The 17,640-nt window shown below is 36.3% G+C and overlaps 1 long non-coding RNA gene across 1 annotated transcript in view; it reads right to left on the bottom strand.

The window, feature by feature from the left end:
- Window positions 1-10,787: 10,787 nt before the first annotated feature.
- LOC144334808 (uncharacterized) overlaps window positions 10,788-17,640 on the bottom strand; it is an 816,293-nt gene continuing 809,440 nt past the window's right edge. Inside the window, exon 3 of the long non-coding RNA XR_013405048.1 lies at window positions 10,788-10,961. This is a non-coding gene — a long non-coding RNA (uncharacterized LOC144334808). The remainder of the gene's footprint in view (window positions 10,962-17,640) is intronic.

The raw sequence follows: 17,640 nt of genomic DNA, 5'->3' as shown, positions 1-17,640 counted from the left end.
AACATCTAATATGTAATGTTTCTTGGTTGTCTCTCAAAGCTATTCACAAAGGTTCTGAGTTCTAAGAAATGATTACCAACATTTTCTTCTGTTTTGTTTTCCAACCTTCCTTTTATCCCTGCTTAGCCATATCTAATGAGCAATGATTAGCTTCTGCAGCATATACACATCCTAACATTTGTTTCGTTGAGGAAGTCTAAGTGACTCAAGCTGGAAGCACACATAGCCAACTCATGAAATCCTTAGCTTAGCTTCATCCAATTCCTATGAAGGTTCTGCTTTGGAAGTCAATATGAACAGTCATAAGTGCTAGTATTTATTTAAAAAGAATAAAAATGTATTTTTTTGTCAAAAACTTGATATGTTCTGACTTATCCTATCTTCTCCATGACTATATGAGTCAGGTACTAACTCTGTTCTATAGAAGAAAAAAATAACCAGAAACCAAAACCAAAATGAAACCCTGAATCTACACAGCTGTAAAATGAGCCAGTTAAAATTAAAATTACATGACTACCTTGAGGCAGAAATTAAATTTAAATTTCAGGTCAGTCTGATTTCAAATCCTGAGCTCTTTTTGAAATACAATGCTACCTTTCAAAACTGCCGCTCATTATTTACCTAAAGACTTGATATATAGGCCAGGAATGGTGGCTCACACCTGTAATCCCAGCACTTTGGGAGGCCGAGTCATGTGCTGCTGGATTCGGTTTACCAGTATTTTATTGAGGATTTTCACATCAATGTTCCTCAGGGATATTGGCTTGAAATTTTCTTCTTTCTGTTGTGTTTCTGCCAGGTTTTGGTATCAGGATGATGCTGGCCTCATAAAATGAGTTAGGGATGATTCCCTCTTTTTCTGTTGTTTGGAATAGTTTCAGAAGGAATGGTACCAGCTCTTCTTTGTGCCTCTGGTAGAATTCATGTGTGAATCCATCTGGTCTTGGAATTTTTTTGGTTGGTAGGCTATTAATTGCTGCCTCAATTTCAGAACTTGTTGTTGGTGTATTCAGGGATTGGACTTTTTTCTGGTTTAGGTCTTGGGAGAGTGTAGTGTCCAGGAATTTACCTATTTCTTCTAGATTTTCTAGTTTATTTGCGTAGAGGTATTTATAGTATTCCCTGATGGTAGTTTGTATTTCTGTGCGATCGGTGGTAATATCCCCTTATCATTTTTTTATTGTGTCTATTTGATTCTTCTCTCTTTTCTTCTTTATTAGTCTGGCTAGCAGTCTATGAAGCTACCTTTGACTTTCTTCACAGAATTGGAAATAACTACTTTAAATTGCATATGGAACCAAAAAAGAGCCCGCATAGTCAAGATAATCCTAAGCAAAAAGAACAAAGCTGGAGGTATCACCTGACTTCAAACTATACTACAAGGCTACAGTAACAAAAGCAGCATGGTACTTCTTACTAAAACAGATATCTAGACCAATGGAACAGGACAGAGACCTCAGAAACAACATCAAACATCTACAACCATCTGATCTTTGACACACCTGACAAAAACAAGCAATGGGGAAATGTTTCCCTATATAATAAATCATGTTGGGAAAACTGACTAGCCATATGCAGAAAGCTGAAACTGGATCCCTTCCTTACACCTTATACAAAAATTAACTCAAGATGGATTAAACACTTAAACATAAGACCTAAAATCATAAAAACCCTAGAAGAAAACCTAGGCAATGTCATTCAGGACATAGGCATGGGCAAAAACTTCATGACTAAAACACCAAAAGCAATGCCAACAAAAGCCAAAATTTTGTAGACAAACGGTATCTAATTAAACTAAAGAGCTTCTGCACAGCAAAGGAAACTATTATCAGAGTGAAGAGGCTACATACAGAATGGGAGAAACATTTTGCAATCTATCCATCTGACAAAGGGGTAATGTCCAGAATCTACAAGGAACTTAAACAAATTTACAAGAAAAAAAACAAACAACTCCATAAAAAGTGGGCAAAGGATATGAACAGACACTTCTCAAAAGAAGACATTTATGCAGCCAACAAACATATTTAAAAAAGCTCATCATCACAGGTCATTAGAGAAATGCAAATCAAAACCACATTGAGATATCATTTCATGCCAGTTAGAATGGCGGTCCTTAAAAAGTCAGGAAACAACAGATGGTGGAGAGAATGTGGATAAATAGGAGCACTTTTACACTGTGGGTAGGAAATTAGTTCAACCATCACGGAATACAGTGTGGCAATTCCTCAAGGATCTAGAACTAGAAAAACCATTTGATCCAGCAATCCAATTACTGGTGATATAAATTATATAAATGATTATAAATCATTCTTCTATAAAGACACATGCACATGTATGTTTACTGCAGCACTATTCACAATAAATAGCAAAGACTTGGAACCAACTCAAATTCCCATCAACAATAGACTGGATACAGAAAACGTGGCACATATACACCATGAAATTCTATGCAGCCATAAAAAACATGAGTTCATGTCCTTTGCAGGGACATGGATGAAGCTGGAAACCATCATTCTCAGCAAACTAACACAGGAACAGAAAATCAAACACCGCATGTTCTCATTCATTAGTGGGAGTTGAACAATGAGAACACGTGGACGCCAGGAGGGGAACATCATACACCGGGGCCTGTCAGGGGGGTTGGAGGCTAGCAGAGGGATAGCATTAGGAGAAATAATTAATATAGATGATGGATTGATGGGTGCAGCAAACCACCATGGCACGTGTATACCTATGTAACAAACCTGCACATTGTGCACATGTACCCCAGAAGTTAAAGTATAATTAAAAAATAATTTTGAGGAGGAAGGCCAATTATTAATTAATATTTGTATATTTCAAAGGGTATGTCACTTTACCAAGCACCCCAATGAATGGGAAGCGCGAGCAGGTCTCTTTTGACACTGACTGACAATACAGAGCAGCCAATCCTTTTTATCTCAAAACCATGTGCCAATATGTAGGACCCACTGTACCATGTCATGGCCTGAGGCAACAACAACTTTTCTGCCTTGTTGGAGACATGGCATGTGCCCTTATTACCCCCGCCATAGCCTACGGATGATTACCATTTCAGGTAAAGAACTTTGAGAATTCCTTGCCTCTCACATATCAAAGATACAAATTAAGATTATACGTCTTTGCCCACCCCAAGGCTCAGATGGCTGAGACCCAATTTAATGTACAAGCTGATAGATTAGCACAAATTTTGGAGACCAGGGTCAATTCTTCTCCAGATAACACTTCAGATTACGTTACCCTACTTTTTGTCCCAAGGTACTCATGAAATACTACATCATAAAAGATCCTCTCCCCTTGAGGCATGGATTAAATAGAAAGGGCTTTGCCCCTCCTCTGCCATAGCAAAAATTGAGACAAGCCCATGACAAAGATGGGTCATTGATAATATAATCTCTGGGGTGCCATCCCACAGGGATCTTGCTCCTAGAGTCACTCACCAAGATTTATCAGGCCACTGTCCCCTCAATCAGTACCATTAATGTGCCTTGATCATGGTGGATACTTATTTTTGTATTTTTTCTCATCCCACCCACCAGACATGTCACCACTAAAACTATCAGAGACTTGCTAAAACACTCCTCATTGCCTTTGGAGTTCCAGGCACAATTAACACTGACCACAGTACTTACTTTACTTCTCAAAATATATAACACTGGGCTCCAAAGACCTAACCTATCAGCCCCAGACTGCAGGTCTTATGTAACACCACAATGACTTGCTTTAACAAAATTTATTTACCAAATAATGTGATCTTCTACATGGTTATTGCTTCTAATAGTGGCTCTCATTATTCTAAGCACCCAGCCTTTAGGGACCTGTAGTCTATATCAAATGCACCCAAAATACCTAAATTGACTTTTTTACCCTTCGTAGTGATGCTCTGATTTTTGAAGATCACAATGAACTAGGCATTCTTCCCTCACCGTTCTCCTCTTTTATCCAATTTTGGTTGGACCATCAGTCAGATTGAGATTGAAGCCATTCAAAAATGAATTGTAAGTTATGATCCACTCACTGTTGTATGCCCCTCTGGATATCTGCCAAAACTATCTGACACCCTGATGATGACAATTTGCCTAAGCTGCAAGTTTGCCAACATTTTTTCTAGCTATAAGGAAAATTTAATTAATAATGTTAAGAATGATTTCATTCAGGAAGTAGACGTCATACTTCAAGTTCTAGGACAGCCAGTACATTACATTTTGTCCTAGCTGCTGTCCACACTTACTTGGGCTCTTCAGTACAACTACCATAGCCAACCACTGAATGACACTGTAATCTCATTCCCACTTTTCTGGGAAAATTTTCTGCAGTGTTTAAAGCAGTCCCTACTGGTAATTCTAAATGCACAGGGGTTCACACCACACTGGAGGCCTCACATATACTTACTACATGCCCTGCCCCTCCCTCATTGAGCTTCTTGAATTAATGCCCCTAGGCCCAGACCTGACTTTTCACAATACATGCCAGACCATTATTCAGTCTCATGGAGTGAATGTATGCATCAGGCTCTTTGGGGGATTATGATATACCCAACATGATGCCAACAGAAGAATTTCTTTTCTTTCATGTTTTGCCCCTCCTTACTCAACTACATTCATACATTTCTGTGACTCCCTGATCAACAGTGTTTTATACCTGAATGTCCTAAATGAATGTGGCCTGAGTATTACAAATCAAGTGAGGTTCATGACCTTACACTAAACTAACTCTGTAATAGCCTGAGGGACTCTCAGATTACTCCAGTCTCACAGACAGCCTCATGCCTAATGATAACATGACATCTATACTGGGACCCATCCCTGAGGATGATGTCAGACCTTCAGCTAAACTCATTCTTCATCCTCTGTTAGCCCTCCTATCCTCACCTCTCCTTCCTCCCCAAGTCAGCCTGAACACCATGAGCTACTCTTTCTTCTCAAACACAGAAACAAATAATAAGTAATAATTCATAAACTATTTTTATAAGAAAATATTTTGCATATTCTTCAAATATTCTATTATGGCAAAGTTTGTGACACATATATATCATGCAAAGGTATTTTCACATTCTACAATGTATAGAAAACATGTAAACTAAACTATGTTTAATGGCCAAAGTTTCTATTTTTTTCTTATTTGAAAATATCCAATTAACCAAATATAATTTATTAACACAACTTAATATTAGTCTAAGGTCTTAAATTTAATTAAAAGTTTGGATATTGTAACTAAAGTCAACACATTAGTCCCTTATTATTAATATTATTTGAACTTATGAGATTAAACATTTTAAAAGATATCTTCTTGTTACAAATTAATTTCTTCAAACACCATTTAATATGTTTGAAATCCTAAACTATTGTCGGAACAATGATAGCCTCTTTGACTCATAAACCAAGTGTTGGAAAATTTGAAAAGTTTACATCATGAAATGTTTAACATAATTATATACAAAATAGAATTTTTTGGCAGTAATTTACATAGAAAACATAGAAGTCATACGCATTTGTTAACCAGTGTTGTTCAACTACTTATTTGAAATATTATATGCAGTTATTTTTAATAAAATGTTAAGTCCATGTGTTTAAAAGCTAAATTTTATAAAGACTCCTTGAATTATGTTTAAACTTTCTTTCTTCATTTTGTGGTAACAGAGATCTTCTTTTCTCTCTTAGTAAGTTAGTCCATTAGTCACTAAGTTTTCCTAGCTGCAGGTTTTTATATATAGCCCATATTTTTGAAAGCAAAGTAAATTCAACTTAATATTTTTTTTTCAGTTTTTAGGAGGCCATTTATGTCGATCTGTACTAGATATTTTTAGGAGGCACAGAGGCCAACAATTTTTTTTATGATTAATTAGTCTCCAAAAGTTCTCCACTTAGCAGATAAAATGAGAGAAAAAAATGAAAAGGAGAAGTTTGAGGGATCCAACTTCAGTCAAATGTGAAATTATAATCGTCAAGATACTTCTTCTCCCTTTGCATAAAGGAGAGAAAAAATAGATGCAGTAAACTTATTTTTACACATTCACACACACACACACACACACACACATCTATTATAGCTGACTTACATGAAGTAAACTTCACACACAGCTATTACAGCTGACTTACATGAAGTAAACTTTCTCTTAAGTGTGCTTTCTTTTAGACAAATAAAACTAGATTCTTTCCTTCTGTTTGTGCTAAGGTGCCTCTAAAGTAAAAATCCTATGCCCAAAGTTTCTAAAACTGGCCATTGTAATTCTAGATTCCCCTTTTTGAGATCCTTTCAAGAATTCAAATATTTTGTGCTGTTAGCATCCATACAATTAAGCAGATAGAAACTCTCTTGGTAGCAAGTTTATGAAATAATGGATGCTTGTTGTAGTTGAAAAACAATATAATTGCAGGTCCCAAATTACCAAAACCAGTTCTTCACTTTTACCTAACTCATAAAAATTCATAGCAATAATAGAATGAAGTGGTGCTATCTCAACCAAGGATAGTAATAATAATATTAGTAACAGTCATAAAGACTCCAGCATCCTTCTAACACAAAAAGGCTGACTGTAGTAGAACTACTGCTGTTAGAGGCCCCACTATCAACACCCTGAAAAGGGAAGATAGCAAAGGGTCTTCAGCATACTTTATCCTCATTGAAGCTTTCTGGGCTAGGCAGGGGAAGTCTGGTTCTGATATGAATGATACTATCAAAAGGTGTGAGAAGCAAAAAATCCAAACAAAACAATCAGTTCAAGACTATACACTGCAAGTAAAAACAACTTAAGTATTCTTGAAGAGAGGGGCAAGTAACTTAAAAGACCGTATTTAGTTGGGGAAGATCAAACCCTTATTTCAAAAATTATTCACCATTCAAATCTCTGGAAGGCATGGGAAACAGGTTGGGTTAATCATAGGTCAATATGTAGGCACAGAAGAATGAAACTGGGGTATAGCAACTGTTGGTCAGGAAATGTCAGTTTAGCAGAACCGGGCAGGAACTTTTAGCAGACTTGCAACTATCAGTGAAAAATTTTTAATCTTTATGCTTCTTTCCATTTAGTTTGATTGTATGAGTTGATTTATAGAGTATGTGACAACATTTATAATGAAGATAATACAACCAGTACATTTAGTCAGTAATTAAAAACTATGAATATTCTCCAAGGTGTTTTAAATAAATCTGTCTTTAAAATAGCTCTTCTTTCCACTACCCTGTCAGCACATTTATTACTACATATGGAGAATAGTACTGAGCAGTGAGAAAAGAATGTGCTAATGGAGTATCTCCTTTATTATCCTTCACTAAGTTATATCTTTAGGATCTCTTATACATCAAACAGAAATTATTATTATTTTTTGTCTTCAGAATCAGGACAGATGAAACTCTAATACCAATTGTTGACCATCTTGCTATTTCCTTTGGTAAATAAAATGGCATAGAGTAGTCTTTGAAGTTAGCAATATTTTTTAATAATGTGAAACTTTGCTTTGTTTTCAGAAAAAGATAAAACAGATGAAAAATATTAGTGCTGACTGATGAAAGCTCCTGAGGATTTCTTTCTGCCTAGCATATTTCCCTCAAGCTTTTAAATTCAATAGTAAGATGAAAAACCTTGCTGAATAACCATGTAGAGAAGCATTGTGCTAGGCATTGTGGGAGATTTGAAGAATAAATGAGGAACATGGTTGTTATTCCCATCAAGCTTATCACATAATTAAAAATAGATACACATGCTGTCACACACACACAGGCAAAGCCTAAGAGCGAATAATATTTAATAATACTAGATACCAATAAAGCTGAAAAATGCAAATTATTATATTATCTGTTTTCAAATACACATAGTTATGAAATATTACAAATAAAGTTGATAATCTTTGAGATGTAATAATGATGTGAAAAAATAAGATTTCAATGAGACAAATGTAGCTCTCAAATAGAGGAAAACTAAGGGTAATAGGAGCAATGGAAAAGAAAGATAATTCAACCTATTTCTCCAGCTTTATGAGAGATAATCATAGGGTAAGTACATAATATTTTATGCTTCTCATTTAATGTATTTTATGCATTTAAGGATACTATTTGAAGTACTAAACTAGAGTGAAACAAGTTCAAAAACTTCCAAATTACTGGAGAATTGGTTGCACAAGGGAGGAAAACATCTTATAAATAATAAATGTAAATGAAATAAATGTAAGCATAGGAAAAATGAGTCAGAATTTAGTCATAAAAGTACAACTCTATATGATCCTCAAAGGTAAACCCAAGCAGTGTCACTCAAAAAGACTGAAAGGGAAAAGTATGAAAACTGCCCAAGTAGACAATAGAGAAAAGTTAATAATTATAATGATAACATAATTAAATAAAACTATAAGAAAAGGTTAATTCATTGCAAAAATTATGTTAGGCAGTTAATTCATAGTGTTCAGAAAAGTGTGTGCAGCCAATTTCCTACTATTAGTTTATGAGTAATAGACAAATTGACAGAAACTACATAGCAATGCAATTTATTAACATTTTTCCCTGGCATTGATATTCAAGATAATAATAATAAAGCAGGCTATAGTATATATGTAACTCAATTTATGAAATTGTATCTATCTAAAACATTGAAAAAGATATATAAATACATTTAAACACTACAAATTTTCTATATGTCCTCTTATTGAATCCATAAAAAATATACAATGTTTAATAACATGCTGAATAAAAAGAAAAATTGTAAAATTCCAAGAAATAGAAATTGTACAGAATTACTCTCTAGTCACACCATATTTAGCACTGTAAAGAAACTGCAAATGTACAAATAAAAATTATCTTAACAATATGAAAATTTGTTCATTTGCTCTCTGAACAACTGTAGCACACGAGATAATCAAAATTAAATTGCCAAATAATTATTAGTACATATCTAAAATTATAAGATATAATGATAATTTTACTGAGAGGAAAATTAACCACCTAAAGCCTTCCATTAATCACCCATAGAAAAAATAGTAAAAGATACATTCAACTTGATATTTAAAATACCAAAAAGTACCCAAAAAATAAGAATGATAATGTGTAAATACAAAAGCAGAAATGCAGAAATGAAAAACAGTTGGGCAACATAATTATAATAAATGTAAGAGGTGATTCTTGGAAAAACATAAACTAATTGTTGGTCTAAAGAAAAGGAGGACAATACTTTCAAAGCAAAAACTGCACCAGTCAAAGTTAAAGAGGCAAGATAGGCTTTATCTAAAAGCTACTGCAGTATGGAAGAGAAGACAGAATGCAATCTGAACTCAATTCTGTTGTAATAAAAAGTTTTAGATCGATGTTTGTTAATTGGCTTTATCACAAAGAAAAGTAAACTTTCTCCCTGTCTTCATTAGGGGAGGTAGTTTTGTAACCTGAATTAGGCTCCCAGAGAAGTTAGGTTCCCACCCTCTCACAGAAGCTAAGAGATGGGGTGCTATCTTCCTTGATGATTGCACTTCAAAGAAATAGCCCCCAGGCTCTTCAGAAAGACATTTCTGGGTTATAAAAACGGCAAGAGAATTTTAAAAGATTTACATCTCAAGGGGTAGGGTAAGAATTCACAATTACAAATTCTCTAAAGTAAATGCTCTATCAAAAGGGAAGTTGGAGGCAAGGGTTAAGAAGAAGACTATCTAACGTTTAGTCAAGCTGAGGGGATCATTAAATCCATCTTGTTTAATATCCCAGGACCACACATTTCCACAAGCTATTATCTTCAACGTTTAACATAGTACATAGTACCCATGATAACTACATTGTCTTAGAACATAGAAAAAGGAAGAATACTTACTATTCCTTTTAAAGGCCCCACTTAACCCTTATATCTAAATCTTACAAACTAAGAACCAAACGTAAAACATCTGCCAAGCTCTGCTGAGTTTGACATACATACATTCACACACACACACACACACACACACACACACACACACACACACACTATTTAACACTAACAGACTGATTCCAGCTGGCATTACCAGAAAACCCACTGATAAAGTGGAGTTGTGTGTTAGTCAGAGGTCTAGCAGGAAAGAGATGATACAATCAAAAGAGGTTATTAGAAGATTGGAGGAAGGGACTACCATATTTATAAGGATCTGGGCCACGTTAAGAAAATCAATAGGGGCCAGGCGTGGTGACCTGTAATCCCATAACATTAGGTTGCTGAGGCGGGTAGCAAGCTTGAGCTCAGAAGTTTGAGGCCAGCCTGGGCAGCATGGTGAAACCCCATCATTTCAAAAAATAGCTGGGCGTGATAGTGTGTGCCTGTGGTCCCATCTACCCCAGGCTGAGGTGGGAGGATGGCTTGATCCTCAGAAGATTGCAGTGAGCCAAGATCATGCCACTGAACTTTCAGCCAGGACAATAGAGGGAGATCCCACGAAGGGAATGTGGGTGAATGACCAAGGCAGGTGACCCTGCAGAGATCAGACACCAATGGAATGTGGGTGAATAATCAGGCAGGCGTCCCCGCAATGATTAAACACCAAGGGAAGCCTGCCTTTCCTAGTCCATGACTGGTGCCAGAGTTTTGGTTCCATGGATAAAATGTGTCTCCTTTGTCTCTACCAGAAAATGAAAGGAACTGAAAATAAGAGAAGGGAGATTGAAGGCTGCAGTTTTGGTTCCATGGATAAAATGTGTCTCCTTTGTCTCTACCAGAAAATGAAAGGAATTGAAATTAAGAGAAGGGAGATTGAAGGGTGCAGCCAAGATTGAAAGGAGAAAGGTTGAAGGATAGTGAGAGACGGTGGAGAAGACAGTAAAAAGCGGTTGCTTACCCGATTTAAAATTGGTGAGATGTTCCTTGGGCTGGTTGGTCTGAGGACCTGAGGTCACAGGTGGATCTCTTCACGGAGTGAGGGTGAGGACAGGGGACTGGCCTCCCGAAGGAGTCCTGCTGACCCGGGTCTTCGGCACCAAATGTCTCACGTATCCGTGTGAAGAGGCTTTGTGTGAGCAACAAGGCTGTTTATTTCACCTGGGTGCAGGCAGGGTGAGTCTGAAAAAGGAATCAGCAAAGGGTAGTAGGACCATCATCAGTTCTTACAGGTTTTGGGATAGGCGGTGGAGTTAGGAGCAATGTTTTGCGGGCAGGGGGTAGATCTCACGAAGTACATTCTCAAGGATGGGGAGAATTACAAAGAACCTTCTAAGGGTGCAGAAGAAACAAAACACAATGGTGGAATGTCATCAGCTAAGGCTATTTTCACTTCTTTTGTGGATCTTCAGTTGCTTCAGGCCATCTGGATGTATACGTGCAGATCACCAGGGATATGATGGCTTAGCTTGGGCTCAGAGGCCTGACACTAACAATCCTGGGTTTTGTTCTTTTGTCCAAACTTGAGGCTCTTCTTTCATTTTGATAGACAGTCTGGAACGTAGTGAAAGATGTTATAAAGCACATCTATGCTGGTGATGAAACTACCTTTGCAAATTATGACAGTAAGAGAAATCTGAAATAGTTGACTCCATTTTGCTTCTGACCTCTATGCTGGCCTTGTTTATTCCTGGGTGTAGGCCAAACTACAACTGGGAGAAATTTAGTTTATAGTTTAACCTTAACAAGGATGATAATAGCGCTTCTCAAAACTAAACTGCCTTTGTAAAACTAGTAAAAGCCCACAAGGATACAATTATGAGAGGGGCCTGGATTCTGCCAACATATAGGCTTAGTTAAATGATAACCACTTATTGTTCCAGAGGTCACAAGATTTGTAACATCCCCAGTTACTCCTGTTGATAACATTGCTATTGCAGAATGTAAGATTGGTCTCTTGAGATGTTTTTCAGACTGACCCCACTGGGATCCACAACTCAATTCAATTAGCCCTTTGGCCCTCCACCCAGAAGTGGACTCTGCACAGAAGAACCAATTTCTACACCCCTATAATGGCATCCCTAACAAATCAACAGCACCCATTCCCTAGCCACCTGCCCACCAGACTATCCTTGAAAACCACTAGTTTTCCGGGAGACTGATTTGAGTAATAATTTGGTTCTCCCATATGGGTCAGCCTCATGTCCCTTAAAGTCTTTCTTTACTGCAATGCCATGATCTCAGTGACTTGATGTTGTTTTTGTAGTTGGCAAGAAGAACCTGTCAGGTAATTTCAGTGAGACTTAAAACTCTGAATTCTGTCTTTTCATCTCTTGAAATTTTTGCTTGGGTTTTTAGCTTTCCAGCATTTGTTCTCCATTGGATTTTCCTCCCTAAACCTTGATAGTTAGTCAAGAATTTGGGGAGATTTGACCTTGCAGTTTAGGGCTTCCCATTTTGGGGACTGCTTATAACCAGGATCTTCCTGTTCAGTTTCATGCCACTATAAGAGATCTGGACTTCAATATTTAACTCTAATTCTACTAAGTTTTATTTTCCATGACTGGGCCTTCAAAATTAGGCATGTGATCATGGGCAATACAATTTAAATATTTTGCTTCCTTATTCTTTATAATTCCTGCCTACTCTGCTCACAATAAAATGCTTCCAAACATTTTTTTATTTTTGGCTGATTAGACTTTGTAATTGTTATTGCCAAGAAGATAAGTTTAGTAGCAATTAATTCAGAAAATAAAATTGTATTTTAATCTCCCTGGGTGATTCTAATGTGTACCCAGAATTTAGATCTAGCCAAATGCTGACCTAATCACATATAATTGTAAATTCTTTGTCACTTAGATTATTAGTTGAGTTTGCATTGATAGTTACCAATAGCATAATAAATATTATTATAGTACCTATTCCAAATTAGTCTAAATTTTCTATCCAGCTGGTAATAGTTACAAAATATGATAAATACACTTTCCGATATTTTATTACTTTTGTCCTATAAAAAAATCACAATTCCTCAAAAGTCTATATCTGCTTATGAACTTTAAACAAGCTTTATTTATGTGTGCTTATTCATCTGTGTGACTTTCATAAGGCACTGGCCTATTATGGCACCTCAAAATACTTCGATAGGCTGAAATCACTCCTGAGATTTTAATCTAAAGTCTTTGTTCACAAAAGCAAATATTAATTCCCACTTCATCAGACAGCTGGAAGAACTAGCAGACATTAAGTGTTCCCAAACATTTTACAAAATACGGTGTTTGTCTCTAGTTTGATTAAACCTAACATTAGTTTCCTAACAAATCCTGATACTTCAAGGTTGTTTTCTATAGGATTTTATACAAATTACAGATTATATGATGTGATTCTTTTAATATTCAATTCAGTCACTGAGATTTCTTTATTAAGGCCAAATTTTAAAAAGGCAAAAAAGGCTTCAGAATATATTGATAGATATAGATAGATAGATAATAGATTAATAGATAGACACTTGGATTCTGAAGCTCTATTAAAGCAATATTTATTGCTTTAAATATAACCATCTTAAATTTTTCTTTACTAATTTGGAGGACAATAGTATTAGTGGTTAATTTGTACTTTGCAGATGAAATAGAAATAGTTGAAGTGCAGCAATTCATATGCAAACAACATGCATCACCATTGCCATAGTCAATCATTTTTGCATTTCAAAAACACTGTAACAAAGACTAGGGTGCATAGAGTTCTCTATCCTCAATATAAAAGGAATTTCAAATAAGCCCTCTTTCAAGCATATCAAAGAGCGCTTAATGGGAAAATTATATTGTAATCTCTAAAAGAACCAGTTTAGTGGGAGAATGAGTTCCTAATTAGTGGGACTATCATTTTGCTGTTTGATAATAATCTTACTCTTTAGTGAAGCATATTAACTCTTTCAAGCCACTGGGGGACATTTATAAGTATTGCTGCCAAAAGCACTACAGTTGATATTTACTAAATATTTGGACCCTATTAAACTAAACATGCTGCAAAGCATTTAAAGTGTGAATGGTGAATGATAGCCTCCACAACAAGGTGTTTCATTGCCCTTGGATTCAGAAAGCTCAATTTGGTTCAGAAAAGATAATTTGTGGCTGGAGCGGTGGCTCATGCCGGTAATCCCAGCACTTTGGGAGGCCACGGCGGGTGGATAACTTGAGGTCAGGAGTTCGAGACCAACCTGACCAATATGACGAAACCTGTCTCTACTAAAAATACAAAAACTAGCTAGGTGTGGTGATGCACACCTGTAGTCTCAGTTACTCTGGAGGCTGAGACAGGAGAACTACTTGAACCTGGGAGGCGGAGGTTGCAGTGAGCCGAGATTGCGCCACTGCACTCTATCCTGGGTGACAGAGTGAGACTCGGTATAAAAAAAAAAAAAAAAAAAAAAAAAAAGGATCATTTATTTGTGTTTGTAAGATTAGTGAAATTTTGATTTTAGGTTTACGTGTATCTTCTCAGAACTAATCCTCAGAAAATATCATAAAAGGAAAAGCTGGAATGAACTAGCAAGTTTTGCTGAGCATCAGCCCTAAAGAGTTTATTTTGCACATTATGTTAAGATTTGAAAATAATGTAAATGAGGAAAGATGCTCCTTGATGTCAATTCCTTGCCCCTTATCAGAAAACAGTTTTTTCTAATCATTACATAATATCATAATGTTGTTTTCAAATATTCCTGTTAGAAAAAGGAAGTAAATTTAGATGATCTCTTGTTACCACATTTGATGTTTTAAAGGTTGACTTTTTTTTTTTTAGTTACAATTCAAAATGTTATTTATTTTGTTTTTATTTTCCTCAGCCTCCATAAACATTTGATATATGTGGCAAAAATATAGTGGTAAATGATAACATTCCACTTAGCTTAACAAGAAGATATTTGAAAAGCACAATAGTAATGTAGTCATTGTTTGAACAAAACTAAGACTTGATGGTCATTAGATGACTAAAATAATGAGCTTCTGTAATAACAACAGAAGAAACTGAGATGACAGAATTGATACAGTGTGTATCTCAGGGTGTGATTTAGCTTCTGTCCATCTGACTGAAGAAAAAAATAGATTGTATCTTAAGCTACTAAGATGAAAATAACTCTAGTATTTTTATTTCTCTCTCACAGATCCTGGAGATTAGGTCATGGACACCATTGTGGACTATTATTCCATCTACCACACTCTGTTTGAAGTAATCATTTATTTATGATCAACTAATACAGTAATTGAAATTATTCATTTTTATGATCAGGTCCCACATATTAATTAACCAACATTCAAAAAAATAGACATCTATTATGTACTCAAGATTATTTGATGTTACATAAAACAAAAAAAAAATTAAAAATTCCACTACATTTTAAAAACTTACAATTTACTTGAAAAACAAAAATATTAGGCAAAAGTTAATATGAGATATAGTTGAGTGAAAAATTATGAGAAATATTTTACAACCTGAAGTAGAATATAATTCAAAACTCAGGTTATTCATTAAAAGCTTCAGGGAGTAGTTGAATTTGAGCTAGTCCTTGAAGAATCAATAAGAGTTGTAACAGTAGAAATGAGAGTAGAAATGAAAGAGAATACTGTATGCTGGGTCAGTAAAAAAGGAACGTAATAAGCCAATGTTAAACAATCCTGGCATTCTAATAGAGCATGAAGAAATAAAAGCATTGAGAAATGAGGATTGTGGCCATCAATAATGAAACAATATTTTATTTTTAATGTGTATGCATGCATGTATGTGTGTATGAGTATGCTGGATATATTTTACAAAAGCTGGAACTAAAATAGATTGAAAATATGAAAATATAAAAACAAAGAAATAATTTTGTTACAGGTAGTTAGATAGGCATGAGTGGGGCAGGAGAGGGCTCTTCTCCCCTCCTCCCCTAGGAATGTCAGGTGATGATTCGTCAATTATCACAAATGCCTCCCTAAAAATGATAATTTGGCAGCCCACTGAGGGTGCCAGGGAGAAGTCATTTCCCGATGACCCACAGGTATTAACATTAAAATGTTCATTGAATGCAGATGCCAGGGAGAAGAAACTTCCCGGGCACATGCACTAAGATGAAGTGGTGGAATATGACTCTCCAGGTGCACTCCAACGGAAAAAGGAGGAAAGCCTCAGATGGACATGCATACACCTTCCTAAACACACTGTGTGTGCTCAGTTCGCGAGGGTCAAGGGGACTCGCTACATGCGGGAAGCCCACCCTAAGAGAAGAATCATGGGAAAGAGGTGAGCCTATAAAGCCCTAAGATCAAGGTTAAACACTCCTTTTCTCTTTGACCTTCAGGGGCCCTCTTGGATTTCTTCCAAGTGATTTTTCCTTTCTTTTCTGTTCCAAAGCCTTATAAATAAACTTCCGCTCCTGCTCTGCAACTTGCCTTGGTCCCTTATATGCTTTATGCCTGTATTCGTTTGTTCTCACACTGCTAATAAAGACATATCCAAGACTGGATAATTTATAAAGGAGAGAGGTTTAATTGACTCACAGTTCTGAATGGCTGGGGAGGTCAGGAAACTTACAATCATGGCAGAATGGGAAGCACACAGGTCCTTCTCAGGTGGTGACCGGAGAGAGAATGAGCGTCCAGGCAAAGGGGAAGCCCCTTATAAAACCATCAGATCTCGTGAGAACTAAGTCTCTGTCACGAGAACAGGATGGAGGAAACTGCCCCCATGATTCAATCATCTCCACCTGGTCCCTCCCATGACATTACGGGATTATGGAAACTAAAATTCAAGGTGAGACTTGAGTGGGGACACAGCCAAACCGTATCAATGCCCCTCTGTCAAATTCTTTCTTCGTAAGAGGCAAGAATTGAAATTGCTGGAGACCGGTATGGTTTCACCACCAGTAACTCAGGGTAAATCGGATCTCTTCCACCAGTAGCGATTTAACTTTGTGTTTGCTTGTTTTTTTGTTTTTAGACAGGGCCTCACTCTGTCACTGAGGATAGAGTGCAGTAGCGTGATTTCGGTTCGCTGCAGCCTCGACCTCCTGGGTTCAAGCAATTATCCTGCCTCTGCCTTCCCAGTAGCTGAGATTATAGGCTCCCACCACCACGTCCAGTTAATTTTTTGTATTTCTAGTAGAGATGGGATTTCACCATGTTGACCAGGCTAATCTCATACTCCTAACCTCAAGTGATCTGCCCGCCTTGGACTCCCAAAGTGCTAGGATTACAGGCGTAAGCCACCGCACCTGGACAACTTAACTTTTCTTATTATAATGCTGTATCGCAAACCTTATGAAATACACATTTTGTTTAACTACATCACCCATTCTATTTATTTATTGTTAGATGGACATTGTAGGTAGGATTATTAATATTCCAATATTTGATTAATCTTGGGAAAAAGCAGATTCCTAGTAGCTTTGTTCTTTCAGGAGATAAAGTGAAAATGAATATCCTGCTGTATTAAAGCTATTACACTTGGATATGTGGCACAATCATTTAAAAGTTCTTTTTACAAATAATACTGAGTTGAATAAAAACATTGTAATAAAACATTTAAGAAAAAATGGTGCAGTGTGTTAATATGAAAGTAAGCAACAATAAGGGAGCAGATATTTGCAATGCATATATCTGACAAAGGATTTATATTCCAAATATATGTAAGGAATTTCTTCAAATTACTGTGTAAAGTACATTACTCAAGCATCTTGGAAAACTTTTGATAACACCTATAAAAACTGGATCATCTTTTCCCAAGACCCAGCAAGTCACCTCATATGTATATATCCAACATAAATCCTTACCTGGTAG

The sequence above is a fragment of the Macaca mulatta genome, chromosome 15, assembly GCF_049350105.2.
Source record: "Macaca mulatta isolate MMU2019108-1 chromosome 15, T2T-MMU8v2.0, whole genome shotgun sequence".
In the NCBI taxonomy this organism is placed as follows: domain Eukaryota; kingdom Metazoa; phylum Chordata; class Mammalia; order Primates; family Cercopithecidae; genus Macaca; species Macaca mulatta.
Note: the sequence above shows the minus strand (reverse complement) of the source record. Positions and strands in the feature narration are given on the sequence as shown.